The sequence below is a fragment of the Anomaloglossus baeobatrachus genome, chromosome 6 (assembly GCF_048569485.1).
Source record: "Anomaloglossus baeobatrachus isolate aAnoBae1 chromosome 6, aAnoBae1.hap1, whole genome shotgun sequence".
Taxonomy (NCBI): domain Eukaryota; kingdom Metazoa; phylum Chordata; class Amphibia; order Anura; family Aromobatidae; genus Anomaloglossus; species Anomaloglossus baeobatrachus.
Window position 1 is genome coordinate 147,483,618 of NC_134358.1, and position 13,939 is coordinate 147,497,556.

Consider the following 13,939-nt stretch of genomic DNA (forward strand, 5'->3'; position numbering starts at 1 on the left):
AACATTATATGGAAAAAAGCATTTTTAGACATCAGGACATTCCTGGAAAACAAACCCCACTGTCCTCCTTTTATTGCTTTATCCTACAACTATTTATATAAAAGCTAATTCAGGCTTCTGTTGCAATGTACTCTGAAAATTACCTTTCCTAAATACTTAAACCTCATATTAAAAGAATTTCAGCACAATATCAACAGGAATTCCAGGCAAGAAAGTAAAGACTCCAAGAGGGACCTTTAATTTACTATATTGAAGACTCATTTAATGCATTCATGCATGACAGAAAGCTACTGCTGCACAGATGTTAAGATCATAAACGTATAGATTATTTCTAGATTTTCCCCTTTTTTGGTAAACGTGAAAGTCACAGTAATCCTGAGTATGAGGCAGTATCTTACATGTTCAAAATATGTTTTCTATTCATCAGAACTGGGGAAAACATATTATTATTTGGAAGTTCATATTAAATGAGCAATTCACAGTAGTAGACTACATTTTTCTGCCCGCCTCAACTAGGAAACAAGAAGGGAAGCTCGTTGGTATGTGACCATAAGGGTATGTGTACACAGTGTCTTTTTGACACCATAGTACTTGCCTGCTTGCCAAGTTTTCCAAGGCAAAGACACCTCAGAAAAACAGCGTCGGAGTTTATGTTGAAGCATCTTCATAGGCGTAGCCCCGTAGTATGAACAGTGGCTCCGCCACCAGCAGCATATTTTTTTTATTTTTTTCTTATCTAACCTTAATATAGTGGAACCTGTCCAAAAAACTAACATGCTAATTCTTTTATCAGTTTCCTAGCTAAGCCTGAAGTGCTTAATGTGGTTCTCCACTACTAGGACAACCCCTTCTGATTCTACATAATCCATTCACCTCTGAGGTGTGGTATATGAAAATGCTGATTAGACAGCATGATTATTGCACAGGTGTGCCTTAGGCTGGCCACAATAAAAAGCCATTTTAAAATGTGCAGTTTTATCACATAGTACATCCCACACCACAGATGTCACAGGTTTTGAGGGATTGTGCAATTGGTATTGGTATGTTTATTGCAGGTATGTCCACCAGAGCTGTTGCCCGTAAATTGAATGTTCATTACTATAACGTCTGCATTTCTCAGCCTTTGGCTGAGAGGCACTATGTACTTAAGGCATCCTCTCATTAGGGAAGGTGCCTGAGCAACATACTCAGTTACTTAGGGGCACTTTGCACACTGCGACATCGCAGGTGCGATGTCGGTGGGGTCAAATTGAAAGTGACGCACATCCGGCATCGCATGCGACATCGCAGTGTGTAAAGGCTGGATGATACGATTAACGAGCGCAAAAGCGTCGTAATCGTATCATCGCTGCAGCGTCGGCGTAATTCATAATTACGCTGACGCAATGGTCCGATGTTGTTCCTCGCTCCTGCGGCAGCACACATCGCTGTGTGTGAAGCAGCAGGAGCGAGGAACATCTCCTACCGGCGTCACTGCGGCTTCCGTAGGATATGCGGAAGGAAGGAGGTGGGCAGGATGTTTACATCCTGCTAATCTCCGCCCCTCCGCTCCGATTGGCCGCCTGCCGTGTGACGTCACAGTGACGCCGCACGACCCGCCCCCTTAACAAGGAGGCGGGTCGCCGGCCACAGGGACGTCGCACGGCAGGTGAGTGTGTGTGTGAAGCTGGCGTAGCGATAACTTTCGCTACGCCAGCTATCACCACATATCGCTGCTGCGACGGGGGCGGGGACTATCGCACTCTGCATCGCAGCATCGGCCTGCGATGTCGTAGTGTGCAAAGCCCGCCTTAGTGTTTGTCTAGCTAGCTAGTTGTCAGGTCTCGTACCCATGCCTGCTACCTGTCCCTGTGCGCTCCTTCCCATACCTGTCAGTATTTGCCATGCCCTCCGTACCTGTCTGCATCAGCCATCCTGCCTGCACCCACTACCACTAAAGACTGTACCTAAACCCCGTACCTGCCATGGGGGTCAGCTGCCAGTCCTGAACACTGCCTTTAGAGTCGCATCTGGTGTCTTCCAGCAGCCAAGCCCATCTTCACCATCTGAGGCTTTGGCGTATACCCGGTGGGCACTTAGTTAAGACCCTCCCATGTCAGGGTAAGCCCAAGCTCTCCCAGTGGTCCAGTGGGTCCCCTCCTGTTCAGCACCTCAACCAGCGAGCGTAACAATTTCCCTACCATCAGGCACTTCAGAGAATTTGGTAGTACATCCAATATGTCCTCATAACCGCAGACCATGTGTATGCACACCATCCCAGGACCTCCACATCCAGCATCTTCACCTCCAAGATCGTCTAAGACCAGCCACCCTGATAGCTGCTACAACACTTGGCTTGCATATATATAAAATCATGCTGTCCAATCAGCATCTTGATATGTCACACCTGGGATGTGGATGCATTAAGATTACCTCAGCAAAGGAAAAGTGCTTACTAACACAGATTTAGACAAATTTATGAATAATATTTGAGAGAAAATAGTCTTAGGCTGCTTTCACACCTCCGGTTTCTGCAATGCGGCACAATCCGGCACTTTGCAGGAAAATCGCAACCGTTTTTTTTTTGCTGCCGGTTGCGTTTTTCCTGCATAGACTTTAATTAGTGCTGCATTGTGCCGCATGGCCTTGCGTTCCATCCGGTTTTTGCCGCATGCGGCAGATTTAGCCGATGCGGCGGCCGGATGGAACGTTGCCTGGCACGTTTTTTTCGTGCGGCAAAAAAAAAACCGCATCGCGCCACATCCGCATGCCTATGGCGGCCGGATGCGGCGCAATGCAGCAAAACCCGCATGCGGTTTTTGCCACTGCGCATGCTCAGTAGCATGCCGCAAACGGCAAAAACCGGACGGCCCGCATGGGAAAAACTTATGGAAAGGATGCGGTGTTTTCACCGCATCCGTTGCATAGCTTGCACAGCTGGATTGAGCCTCACAGCTCAAGCCGGATGTGTGAAAGCAGCCTTAGATCTTTGAGTTCAGCTCATGAAAAATGGGAGCAAAAACAAACGTGTTGCATTTATATTTTTGTAACAACAACGAGATGGTAGCTGTGCCCATGAATAAATGTCCCCTTTGTGTGCTCCATGCACAAAATATGGCTGCCCTACTGTCCCTCATATGATACATGGCTTGCACACAGTCATGTCCTATAAAATATTGCTGCTGTCTGCACTTATTAGCTATAATCAACACACTGTGCAGCTCACACTACCCAGTTTCTATACTGGGTCCCCTCTTCACATTGCTTTCTCTCTATACTGTACTCCTTATTGTGCACTGTTGTGACGCCCTGGCAAAATCAGGTAGTCCCACAAAGGCCCCCGCACAACACCTTCCTTCACAGGGTTACACACAGCCGACCTGAAACCCTAGTCACCCCCCCTTAGGGAAATATAGACACCAGTGGGCGGGACTAGGCAGTTAGGAAACACCCACCTAGAGGTCTAGACAGCCCGGGGTGGGAAAAGCAACAGTTTAAGTCCAGGGTTGAGTAGTTTAAGTCTGAAGTTCAAGTTGAGAGGAGTGGAAGCTGGGGCTAGGTGTAGCTCCAGCAGAAGGAAAAGCTCAAGTTGAACGGTGCCAGGGTCGGAGCCCTGGTGCCTCTGGCTAGGTGGCAGATGGTGGTCTCCGTCAGCAGGAGACGGGAAGACTGCTTGGCAGATCCGAGGTGTACCGGGACAGGGTTGTAGCCCACCGGTACCGACACCGGAGAACTGACCCGGAAACAGTGCACAAAAGAGGGTACTCTGACCCTGAAGCCAGAACCGGAACCAACGGCCTAGCTAATCAACTGATTAAGGGCAAGATTACAGGTCCTGTCCCAACCCAAGTCCCAAAAGCAGACAACCACCCACAGAGAGGGATAAAGCAACCGCCAGGGCACATAGATCCCACTGGTCAGCGTCAGCGGGCACGGCTCCTTAGGCACACAACCAGCCGGGAGCGAACTCCTGAGTTCCAGACCAGGCAGTCCACAAATACTCAAACACTGTGCAGAGGAAAGGACAGCGACCACCATCCCGGGTGGGGGACCAGAATACAACCGGTCGCGGCGGCCAGCCACCAGCACCTTGGTTTACTAAAAGACTCATGTGATTAATTTACTTGTGAGTAACCAAACATCCCCTCGCATGTCCAGGCGCGCAGGCCCCTGCCATTGCCATACCCTGCACAGAGACACTGGGCCCCAGGGCAACCATCCCTACCCACGGAGTGGTTAACATCCAGCTGCCACTACATCTCCCCCGGGTGTTCCACAACAGCAGCGGTCGTGTCCCACTTCACCACACACCGTGGGTGGCTTCAAGAACTTAATACGGCTCAGCCCGTACAACTACATTCCCCCTTTTCATTCGACGTGTCCATGTGACCCCTGGGTCCGGAGTATCCCGAGAGACACACACACACACACACACACACACACACACACACACACACACACACACTGTCCGGATCAGAGCAGCGGCGTCTGCCGGCACGGGGGCGTCACACTTGCATTGTGTCCCCCCATACCGCCTCCTTATAAAGTGCCCCCAGCACACACTTTCTGTGCCTGTATCTTGTCCCTTCCATACTGTGCCCTCACTGTCGCCCCCCCATGCTGTACCCTTTTTTATACTGTTCTCCCCACATTGCCCAGTATTAATTCTATGCACCTTACTCTTTCCACCACTCGTACACTCTTTCCATCATGCAGTCCCCTCATTGTCCTCTCACACTGCCATCTCCACACAGTGCCCCCCTAACACTTCTCCCATCCATGTTGTCCCTTAACACTATCCCCACAAACTAGCACCTATATTTACTGTTGCTTCCACAGTACCCCATCTATAAAGTGTCCCTTTACACTCACTACCCTCCCTCCATCGTCTTTCAGACGTGAGTACAAAAAAATGAAGGGAGCAAGCAGTTTGCATATACTCCAAGCCAGATGTCAGCTTAACAGCCGGCTTGGAGAATGGCTGAATCCCTCTTTTGTGGGGCGACAAAAAGCTGGCCCTTGGAGAAACCTTGGACAGTTATGAGGCAGCCCGATGGGGCCCTCTTGATGACTGTGCCCAAAGCAAATGCCCTACCTGCTTCCCCCTAGTATCGCCTCTGCTGTACAGCATTAATATTCTGTAATATTCTGTAATAGTGACAATATAAAAATATACTAACGTAATAAGACCTTTAACAAAACCTGTCTGAACGTCTGAAAGGACGTACTATGTTCTAACTGCCAACATAGCCTTCTTTGCAGTTTGGTTACACTGTCCTGATAAACTATCTTGAAGGCTGATAGAAAAGGCATTTAGAACAAAGTTCCAATTAATTTTAAGCTTACATCTGGCATTTTACTTAAGGGTGGAAAGAGTATTTGGTAGTGAAGACTATCTTACTAAAGTTCCCATGAATCCACACCCCCTGCTTTACATTATTCGAAGTGGCCCAGACTTGAATTCTGGCTGTAAACCTGACTGCGTAGGTGACTGATTGATAATCTTGAGCCTTATGTCAGTCACCTAAGGAATATTAGAATCAATTCTAGGGATGGTATTACTACCTGTTAATCACTCTATAAACTGTAAACTGTACATACTTTATAATACTGCACATTAATCCTATATAATCTAAATACTAGTCATACAATAAAATGTTTCACATACATTTGGTGAAAAGAAATGTCCAGTTATGAATCCTTAAAAGCACCATTCCAGCGTTTAACCACAGACGAGATGCTTTAACTCTAAGATCCCTGCTTAGATCCCTGCTCTTACAAGCAAAAAATCCCTGCCACTCTGGTGGCTTCATCTTATTTCGGCACTGCTCCAGTCCCATGATGCTATCTTGTGCCCGTAACTTCTGACTAGCCGGATATCAAAAATTACATCACAAACTTTCAATACAAATCTATGAGAGCCAGAACGAAGCTCTCATGTACTTCTATTAAGTTGCAACTTCCAACCCGCTACATGAAACACTAGAGCTGCTGGCAGGCCACAAATCGCCGAAGACTGACCGCAGCAGAGCTGGAAAAAGATGAAGATAGCGGAAGGAGAGTATAAGACAAGGCAGGGGACTTGTATTTTAAAGCACCACTGCAACGTGGAGAAAAAAAAAAGCTGGAGTGGTGCTTTAATAATTTTTTTTGTAATTAATATTGGTTGAGGAGTTATGTATATGTTCTAATTGAAAACCAGCTGCCATATATTAATTTTCCAGTGCTTTCATACAATTTGAACACTTTTTTTCTAGCGATACCAGATTATTTTATTTTACAATGGAGAAATCAATTTAGAGAGTTTAACTGGCATCTAAGGGGTGCTTCACACACAGCGAGCTCGCTGCCGAGATCGCTGCTGAGTCACGCTTTTTGTGACGCAGCAGTGACCTCATTAGCGATCTCGCTGTGTGTGACAATGAGCAGCGATCTGGCCCCTGCTGCGAGATCGCTGCTCGTTACACACAGCCCTGGTTCGTTTTCTTCAAAGCCGCTCTCCTGCTGTGACACACAGATCGCTGTGTGTGACAGCAAGAGAGCGACAAATGAAGCGAGCAGGGAGCAGGAGCCGGCGTCTGACAGCTGAGGTAAGCTGTATCCAAGATAAACATCGGGTAACCAAGGTGGTTACCCGATATTTACCTTAGTTACCAGCCTCTGCAGCTCTCACGCTGCCAGTGCCGGCTCCGGCTCTCTGCACATGTAGCTGCTGTACACATCGGGTTAATTAACCCGATGTGTACAGCAGCTAGGAGAGCAAGGAGCCAGCGCTAAGCAGTGTGCGCGGCTCCCTGCTCTCTGCACATGTAGCTGCATTACACATCGGGTTAATTAACCCGATGTGTACTGTAGCTAGGAGAGCAAGGAGCCAGCGCTGCGCGGCTCCCTGCTCCCTGCTCACACTGGTAACTAATGTAAACATCGGGTAACCATACCCGATGTTTACCTTAGTTACCAGTCTCCGCAGCTTCCAGACGGCGGCTCCGTGCAAGCGCAGCGTCGCTTGCACGTCGCTGCTGGCTGGGGGCTGTTCACTGGTCGCTGGTGAGATCTGCCTGTTTGACAGCTCACCAGCGACCATGTAGCGATGCAGCAGCGATCCTGACCAGGTCAGATCGCTGGTCGGATCGCTGCTGCATCGCTAAGTGTGAAGGTACCCTAACTGATTAGCTCTGATAAGAATTCTATACGCATAAAATTAATAAAAAGAGGCTTTTAGGGTACCTTCACACTTAGCGATGCAGCAGCGATCCGACCAGCGATCTGACCTGGTCAGGATCGCTGCTGCATCGCTACATGGTCGCTGGTGAGCTGTCAAACAGGCAGATCTCACCAGCGACCAGTGAACAGCCCCCAGCCAGCAGCGACGTGCAAGCGACGCTGCGCTTGCACGGAGCCGCCGTCTGGAAGCTGCGGAGACTGGTAACTAAGGTAAACATCGGGTATGGTTACCCGATGTTTACATTAGTTACCAGCGCACAGCTGTGTGTGCAGGGAGCCGCGCACACTGAGCGCTGGCTCCTTGCTCTCCTACCATAGCTACAGTACACATCGGGTTAATTAACCCGATGTGTAATGCAGCTACATGTTCAGAGAGCAGGGAGCCGCGCACACTGCTTAGCGCTGGCTCCTTGCTCTCCTAGCTGCTGTACACATCGGGTTAATTAACCCGATGTGTACAGCAGCTACATGTGCAGAGAGCCGGAGCCGGCAGCACAGGCAGCGTGAGAGCTGCAGAGGCTCGTAACTAAGGTAAATATCGGGTAACCACCTTGGTTACCCGATGTTTATCTTGGATACAGCTTACCTCAGCTGTCAGATGCCGGCTCCTGCTCGCTTCATTTGTCGCTCTCTCGCTGTCACACACAGCGATCTGTGTGTCACAGCAGGAGAGCGGCTTTGAAGAAAACGAACCAGGGCTGTGTGTAACGAGCAGCGATCTCGCAGCAGGGGCCAGATCGCTGCTCATTGTCACACACAGCGAGATCGCTAATGAGGTCACTGCTGCGTCACAAAAAGCGTGACTCAGCAGCGATCTCGGCAGCGAGCTCGCTGTGTGTGAAGCACCCCTTAAGCCTCTCACTATGTGTTCCAAGTAAATAAAGATTAAACTGGAATAGACAGAAAAGCACAATAGGGTCTTAACCCAGTATAACAAGAAGGCAATGATGCACCTAAGGCTGCTTTACACGCAGCTCGTGAAAGCACCCGCCCCCGTCATTTGTGCGTCACGGTCAAATTGCTGCCCGTGGTGCACAATATCGCTAGGACCCGTCACACATACTTGCTTTCCTAGCGGCCTCTTTTCTAAGGGGGCAATTCGTGCGGTGTCACAGCGACGTCACACGGCAGGCGTCCCATAGAAGCGGAGAGGCAGAGAGCAGCCGCATGGAAGTCACACCCACCTCGTTGCCAGAGGACGCAGGTACGGTATTGTTCGTCATTCCTGGGGTGTCACACGTAGCGATGTGTGCTGCCTCAGAAACGACGAACAACCTGCGTCCAGAACAAGGAGCGACATTTGGGAAATGGACAACGTGTCAACAATCAACGATTTGGTGAGTATTTTGCATCGTTAGTGGTTGCTCGTACGTGTCACATGCAACGACGTCGCTAACGAGGCCGGATGTGCGTCACGAATTCCGTGACCTCCAACGACATTGTTGCGTGTAAAGCCCTCTTAAGGCTCACCTTACCGGGTTGTGAGAAGTCACAGCCACTATAGTGCAGCCCCACAAGGAATTCGTTATGTTGTTGTAGAGAAGGAGGGGTTAATGCCGCACTGCCATAATAAGTAAATAGCAGTATAGAAACATGATATTTATTAAGTCAATGAGTTTCAAAGATCAAGTCTCCATTGGGACAAGAAATCACATTACATGTATACAACAGGATCGGTGCTATAACAGATTTGAAATCATTCCATGCTTAAAGGGAACCTGTCCGGTCCCAAATGCGTTCTAACCTACAAGTAGGAGCTTGTGTGGCCTAATAACCCCTTCCTACCCATCCCTGTGTTGCAATATTGTGTAATATGAAAGTAATAAACGTTTTATTACTTGCATATTCCCTATGTAAATAACATAGGGTCTAGTCCCCTGGGTGTTGCATCGCCCCGTGGGCGTTTCATGCTTTCCATGGTATCACGCCCCTGTGCGCATGATACCATGGATTTACATGAGCGACCCGTCTGCTCCTTCAGAATCACACGCGTGCACGCTTACCATTCCCGCAGCCTTCTTATCGGGGTGTTTGCTTGTCGGCTTCAGACGCGCACTGCGCATGATCAGAGTCCTCTGATGTTGATGTATGAGTTTTTTAAGCATTCTATAATTTGTATACCCATACTAATAGTTTAAATAGGTCAAATGGGTTGATAGATTCCCTTTAATTGTGGGAGAATTGAATAAAAATAGATCTCCAACACCGAAATTACAGAAAAAGTACAATGAGTGTGCAATCAAAGGTAAAAGAATGAATCAAAATTTGGTTCAGTAATAAATCAAGTAAAATCATGTGTATATGTGAAAATATATGAAGAAATGTATTGTTATAATATTTGTTGCATTTATAGGTTAAAAATGTAGACCATTTGAGTGTTGTGCTATGAAAACTAGGAGCTACTGCGCAAGCGAGAAAAGGTGACTTGAGTGCAAGACCATGGGAAAAGGTTTACTGCGCAGGTCTGAAAAGGTGACTCGAGGTCAAGTTCACTGGGAAAACCTATTGTAGAATACAAATTTTTATTCATACCTTTACAATTGATTGCACACTGTAATTTTCACTAATTTCAAACACTGCAACATAGACTTCAGTAGCCTCCAATGCCACTACGATGTATACAAGTCATATGTACTGAAAAAGCCTCGTCTAGATATGGTTATTGCCAGCTTTCCTCTAGTTTACATTTAGTACATATTTAGTGAATAAGGAATGAGATATTGTTTCCTGAATAAGGTGAATGCACAACATGTCATACTGAAAATAGTATCTGATCTGAAGACAGGACGATACAGAGCAGGAGGAGCTGTTCAGATTCAAATATAATTTTGTAGGAAAAGATTCAGTAAACCTTGCCTTTCAGTCATTGAAATCCTTGGAGTGTGTATACATACAGTTGTATTGAACTTACCCAGTGATTGACAATCCTAATTATAACTGTGTATACAGCGATAGCTATCAATCACTCAGGATTGCCCACTGGATTTGCATACAAAACACCAGGGATTTCAATGAGCAAATTTAAAGTTAGGCTTTTTGCACACGCTGCGTTTTTTTGATGCTGCGCTTTTGTGCGTTTTTCGCCGCTAAAAACGCACAAAAATGCACCCGCGGCAAAAAACGCATGCGTTTTTACCGTGAATTGGTGCGTTTTTGGCTGCGTTTTTGATCTATGCGTTTTTCCAATGCATTGCATGGGGGGAAAACGCAGAAAAACACAGGAAAGAATTGACATGTCCATTTTTTTTTTCAAGCTCAAAAACGCAGCTTAAAAAAAAAAAAAAAAAAAAAAAAAAGGTTGTGTGCGGACAGCAAAAATGAAAACTCAGATATTGCTGGGGAAGCAAAATCATGCAGTTTTGAGGCCAAAAATGCACCCGAAAAACGCGCAAAAACGCCACGAAAAACGCAGAGTGTGAACTTACCCTTATACTGAATCTTTTAACCTCATAACGACTTAAAGCGGCGGCAAACCAGGGTACTTATTCTGTTCCGCCGCTTTAAAGAAATGGCCGGTAAAACGGATTTCTTTTTCATCTGACGTGATCAAACATATCAGATGAGAAAGAAATATAAACCCCTATTGCCCCCAAGGCCCCCGGTACCGGAGAGTCCCCCCCACCCCTACCCCTCCCTCCGGAGCAGCCAAATAGCGCCGAAGCGCACAGAAAACTGCCGCCGCTGCCGGCTCTGCATTCATTTCCCTCCGATCTGAAATGATCAAACATTTCAGATCGGAGGGAAATGTCCTCCCCCTGACCCCTCCTCCGGTACACCGGAGCCCTCAGGTCCACTAAAGCGCTCCCCCTTCCCCCCCTCCGGAGCATGCAAGATGGCGGCGCGCAGCGCACAGTAGCGCGCGGCCGCATTCATCCTGCTCTTTCTGCCGCATGTGACACGTCACATGCGACAGAAAAGTTGTCGCCAGGTCTCCCGCCGTCACCCCCCGGTCTTCCCCGTTACCTGGCTTCTGCTCCGTCCCCGCAATCACTCCGCCTTCTTCTGGAAAGCTGGCGGCGCATGTGCAGACAGCGGCTGTCAGCTGGATCCTTGCAAGCAGTGACGCTGACCTCGCTGCTGCACTGTGGACCGGGGGAGAGTGAGTGCAGTAATCTGCAGCCACACTCCTCACATGGAGAGCCTGCTGTTCTAGAAAATGGGGGGTACGTTCTGTGAGCGTGCCCCTCATATTCTGGAATGAGGTTACTGCAGGTCACTCTGCCCTAGGTTGGACCGGGGCAGTGTGAGTGCAGTATTCTCAGATTACTGCACCCACACTGCTCATGGAGAGCTTGCTCTTCCAGAAAATGGGGGATACGTTCCCTGAACGTGCCCCCCATATTCTAGGAGGTCCAGAGTCGTCGAGGGACCTCCAAAATGGATTACAGCGACCGGAATTTGTTTATTTTCAATAAATTGGTGAAAGGGGAATGTTTCGGGGAGTTTTTTTTTTTCAAATAAATTTTTTTTTTGTCTTCATTTTTTTTCTATTACTGACTGGGTTAGTGATGTCGGGTATCTGTTTAGATGCAATGACATCACTAACCCCAGGACTTGATGCCAGGTGACATTACAGCTGGTATCAACCCCGTATATTACCCCGTTTGCCACCGCACCAGGGCGCGGGATGAGCTGGGGCGACGCGCCAGGATTGGCGCATCTAATGGATGCGCCACTTCTGGGGTGGCTGCGGCCTGCTATTTTTAGGCTGGGAAGAGTCCAATAACCATGGCTCTTCCCACCCTGAGAATACCAGACCCCAGCTGTCCTAATTTGGGGGGGACCCCACGTTTGTTTTTTGTTGTTTTTTTTTTAAAAAAAAAAACACCTGGGGAGCCCTCCAAATTGATCACCAGACAAGGTGAAGCTGTCAGCTGTGGTTTGCAGGCTACAGCTGTCTGCTTTACCCTAGCTGGCTATCAGAAATAGGGGGGACCCCACGTCGTTTATTTTAATTATTAATTTTTTGGGGGGCTAAATACAAGGCTAGGCACCCTTTAGTGCCACATGAAAGGCACTAAAGGGCGCCAGCTTAGAATATGCAGGGGGGTGGGATGTTATATATGTTTGACATCTATCCATTCATCCACTGTAGCATTTTAGGCTATGTGCCCACGATCAGGGTTTGCAACGTTTTGGGCGCAGAGTGTTTTCCCTGCATCCCTAGCTCTGCGTTGTGCAGTAGAAGCACAGTGGAAGGATTTTTAGAAATCCCGTGCCCAATGTGCTTCTTTTCTCCGCAGCATACACTGACCTGTGGTGCAGCTTCCCGAGCCTCAGCATGTCAATTTATGCTGCGGAGACAAGAGTGTTCTCTGCAGGTAGCATAGAGCTCCACAGCAGCCTGAACCCAAATCGTGGGCATGGCAGCTGCGTTCTCCCGTGGACAACACTCACATCTCTGCAGGAAGGCTGACACTGTGTACTAGACGCCGTGTCGCTGGATCATGGCCACATAGCCTAAAAGTGAGAAATTTGTTGCTACAGCAACATTTTTGTGAAGTACCTGTGGATTCAAAATGCTTACTATACTCCTGAATAAAATCCAGTTTCCAAAATGGGGTCACTTGTGGGGGGTTTCTGCTGTATAGGTACCCAAGGGGGCCTGCAAATGTGACATGGTGCCTGCAATTTATTTAAACTTTTCCAGAATTCAAATGGTGCTCCTTCCATTCCAAGTCCTCCCATTTATCCAAACAGAGGTTTTTGGCCACATGTGGGGTATCCCTGTGCTCATAAGACATTGGATAACCTGTTGGGTCCACGGTTTGTTGTTGCCTCTTGAAAAAGTAAGAAATATGATGCTAAAGCAACATTTTTGTGAAAAAAATGAACATTTTCAATATGGCAACCTAAGCTTATCAAATTCTGTGAAGTACTCTTGGATTCAAACTGCTAACTATACACCTAGATAAAAGCCATGAGGTGTCTTGTTTCCAGAATGGGATCACTTGTGGGGGACCTCCACTGCTTAGGCACCTTAGAGGCTTTCCAAATGCAACATAGCGTCCGCTAATGATTCCAGCCAATTGTGCAGTCAAATTGCACTCCTTCCCTTCCGAGCCCTGTCATGCGCCCAAACAGTTGATTTCCACCACATATAAGGTATCGCCAAACTCAGGAGAAATTGCACAATAAATTTTATGCTGATTTTTTTCCTTTTACTCTTGTAAAAAAAAAAAAAGCTACCAGGTTGAAATAACAATTTTGTGGTAAAAATGTATTTTTTTATTTTCACAGCTCAATATTATAAACTTCTGTGAAGCACCTGGGGGGGTTCAGGGTACTCACCAAACATCTAGATAAATTCCTTGAGGGGCCTAGTTTCCAAAATGGGGTCACTTGTGTAGGGTTTCTGCTGTTTAGGTACCTTAGGGGACCTCCAAATGTTCATGGTGCCCGCAATCTTTTTCAGCCAAATTTCCTTTCCAAAATTCAAATATTGCTCCTTTCGTTCCAAGCCCTCCCATTTGTCCAAACAAAGTTTTCAGACCACATATGAGGTATCACCGCGCTCATAAAAAAGTGGATAACAAACATTTTAGTAACATTTTTGGAATTACCTCTTGAAAAAGTGAGAAAATTGATGCTAAAGCAACATTTTTGAGAAAATTATTAAAATTTTCAATATGACAACGTAACGTTAAACTCTGTGAAGTACCTGTGGATCCAAAATGCTCACTATACCCCTAGATAGAAGCCTTGAGGGGTCTAGTTTCCAAAATGGTGTCACTTG

General features: G+C 47.3%; 1 protein-coding gene across 1 annotated transcript in view; it reads right to left on the reverse strand.

Annotated features, from left to right (window-relative positions):
• The window catches only part of SPIDR (scaffold protein involved in DNA repair), a 667,795-nt gene that overhangs the window by 522,973 nt on the left and 130,883 nt on the right, over positions 1-13,939 (reverse strand). The gene's annotated exons all lie outside the window — the stretch shown is intronic.